A 3310-nucleotide genomic window follows, 5' to 3' on the forward strand; every position below is an offset into this window, starting at 1 on the left:
AGTGGCTCTACATTCACGAAGAAAGCGCCAACTCCGTTGAACACAACATAATTCCTTTCGACGGAAGTGCCAGAATCCAGCGCCGCCGCTCCTGGGATGCCGAAGCTTCCGAAGAAGAGAAAAAGGCGACAGAGGCACTCATGTCTCGTATTCATCAGCTGCAAAACACTCGAGGCAAAGAGTTGTCTGGTGTTCAAATCACTGCCTACTTCCTTAGGATTAGGGTGCAGCCTCTTCAGGCTCGCAAAAATCCCCTTTGGACGTACTCTGGCGAAAACGACGCCAACAGAATCTCCAGTGATCTTTCCTCAAAGGACTTGGAGAAGTTGATTCGAAGACTTTCTCGCCTGGGCAAGGACCCTATTCCTTCCTCTTGTCGCGTGGAACCATACAGCTCCGCCAATCCACTCCCCGAGGTATTTTGTCTTCCCGAGTTTTTATCTTGTTCCGCACTTTCTCTGCATCTCATTGTATTGTCATCTCTTTAATTTTCCTTTTGTCGCTATTTTTACAGAACCATCCTACTATGACTTCCCTTCCTCCTCTTCCTGAGGGTGGAGAAGTCGAAGAACAGGCCATCGTTGCCGAAGATATTCAAGGTTCTTCTATTCCCGAAAGTGAAGTCGCGGGTTCTCACAAATCTGCGGCTTCTCGTGAAAAAGAAATTGAGTCTGAAGCCAGTGAGTCGACGCAATCCCTTCCTCCTGCTGTTTCTCCAAGGATCAAAAGGAAAAGGAATGATGCCGAGGATTCTGGCACCTCTAAGGCTGAAGAAGTTGTTCCTTCTCATCCGAAGGCAGCTTATGATCCTTATATTGAATCCCTCGTCAGCTCGTAAGTCGTCTTTATTTCTCCCTATTTTTGTACTCGAAATATTTATCTTGTCTTGCTTTTTATGCTGCCGATTTTTTGATCAACAGTGATGACGAGGAAGAAGTACCAACTACTGACGTGGCTCCTCGGACAAGCACGTCACGTACTGTACTTGCCTCAGACACGCTAGTTGAAGGAGAAGAAACCTCGCCTCCTCAACAAAACGTCGTCACCACTACTCCACCATCAAGCCCCCTTGCTCCTTCACCAAAAAGGACAAGGGTTGAAAAGATTGTTGAACCTGCCCCTCAGTTGGGCAGTTCGTCGACTCTGCTCTTGGATGATGTAAGCTTGTCGACATCTATATTTTCCTTATTTTGCTTTTTTTTACGCCTTCTCTCTTTTTCATGCCGATGTTTCTCTTGCTGTGTTCACCTTGAATAGCCTATGATCAAAGATCTTCTCCGCATCGGCTCCCAATTTATTGGGTACCGTGAATATGCTAACAGAGCCGAAGGTAACGACCTTTAAACTTGCCATTTTTCCTTGACTTTTTGCTCCTGTTGCTTGTCGCGATTTTTGATCTTTCTTCTCTCTTTTTTTTATATCTCGACAGAGAAACTTGCAGAGGCCAACAAACGTGCCGACGCACTTGCTCAAAAACTTGAGCAAAGTGAAGCGGCTCGCAAGAAAACCGAACTCGCTGCTAGCGAAGCCAAGGCCGAAGCTGATGAAGCCAAGGCAAAAGCTGCTGGTATCGAGGAACTGCAGAAAAAACTTGAGGATGCTACATCTGCTTTAAACGAGCACAAAGCTGCGCAAGCTTCTCGTGAACAAGGAATCCTCAAGCGCCTGAAAACTCAAAGTCGCCGCACTTTCAGTAATTTTGCTGATCCCTTCTATTTTTATGAGAATCGTTGTTTCTTGTCTTTTGACTAATGCTTTGTTTCCTTGACAGCCCAAACAAACCAGGATTTTGATCTGACGAATCCTGTCGATGACCCGCTCCTTGACGCACTTTCCTATCTGGAGCTTCATGGGTCCGAGATTCGTGAAGGTGTGTCGAATGCTAACGCAGTATTGTCGGCATTGTTCCCCTACTTCTTCCCGAAGAAAGAGGAGCCTGCGACTTTCCTTAACCTTGCCAAGATGTTCAATTCACCGGAAGACCTTGGACTGAAGATGCGCCAAGAAAATATGAAGGTTGCCGTTGAGAACACTGTCGCGTTGGTTGCGACGGTCAACAGACTATTGACTGGATGAAAGTTAGCGACACCGAGCAGATAGAGCAATCAAGGTGGAAGTCGCTGATTAAGGCAGCCAAGCCCAACACAAAGAAGATCTTGGCCTATCTCGGGATTAAACCAGCGTCGACTCCTAGCTCGTCAAGGCCGGAGGTCTAGTTGCATGTCTCTGTTTTTCTTTCTGTTTCTTTTGCTCTTGTCGCCAAAGTAGTCATTTGGCGACACGTACTTCCTTAGCTCCACTGTAATGCCCTTGTAATTATTCCAATAGATTAATGAAAACTCTATCTTTGCTTGTTGTTTGATGTTGTCTTGTTTAAATTTCAGTTGATATTTGATAACTATACTCCATCTTCCGCTCCTTCCAATGTTTCGCCTTCTTCTTCTCGCGCGAGGAGAACTTTTGTCGATATCGCACTGTCGACGATACCTTGTCGCAAGAACTGGATGAGCTTCGACAAGAACTTCAGTATGCGAAGAAGCACACACTTGTGAAGATGGAGCAATCACGTAAGTCATAGGAAGCCGACAAAGTTGCTCTTCAGCAAGCTCGCGAGGCCGTGGCTGCTAAGGAAATTGCTGCTTCCGAGGCTGAAAAGGCGACCACTCGAGAAAATTTCATGCTCGAATTAATGAATGAAGCCAGTGCAGATATGTCGGGTATGCTTGCTTCATCCTCCGATATCTTTCATCTTCATGCTATGTCTCTTAAAGGTTTCCCCTTCGTTGTTTTGATAGGTTCCTTTACTGATGCTGCTGCCGAAGAAGAGAGGGTAAATGCTAGGACGAACCTCCTTGTTAACCTTTCCCTGGACCATGGTTCTTTGTTTTGGGCTACACCAGAGAGGACCCGACAAATTGTCGATCTCCAAGATCGCACCTCTCAAACTCGCGATTTCCTTGACTTCTGTACCAAGACCTTGTCCATGGTTTACAACTCCATGTTTCCTGGAACGTCCAACCAAAAACTCTCCCTGAATTAATGGAAAGATTCAAGGATGTCGGCAAGATCCATGATTTTGTCAAAGCTCAACCGGTAGCCGGCGCCGCATTTGCTCTTATCATGCTCCGGATCCGCCACTCAAATCTTGACCTTACCCAAGTTGTCGCGAAAGTTCATCAAAAGGTAAAACGTCGAAGAGTTGGTGTTGATAGGATTAACACGAAGGTTACGCCTGTAGCCGAAGAAATGATTGAGGACCTTCTTCGGATGGACGCCGACTTTTTTGCCGATGGCCATTATGCCGATTTTC

At 46.2% G+C, this 3310-nt stretch overlaps 1 long non-coding RNA gene across 1 annotated transcript; it reads left to right on the forward strand.

The window, feature by feature from the left end:
* Positions 1 to 745: 745 nt before the first annotated feature.
* On the forward strand, positions 746 to 1511 carry LOC127302491 (uncharacterized). The gene is made up of 3 exons (XR_011746118.1): positions 746 to 1158; positions 1258 to 1330; positions 1430 to 1511. It is a non-coding gene; the product is annotated as an uncharacterized lncRNA (long non-coding RNA).
* Positions 1512 to 3310: the final 1799 nt, after the last annotated feature.

The sequence above is a fragment of the Lolium perenne genome, chromosome 5, assembly GCF_019359855.2.
Source record: "Lolium perenne isolate Kyuss_39 chromosome 5, Kyuss_2.0, whole genome shotgun sequence".
Classification (NCBI taxonomy): domain Eukaryota; kingdom Viridiplantae; phylum Streptophyta; class Magnoliopsida; order Poales; family Poaceae; genus Lolium; species Lolium perenne.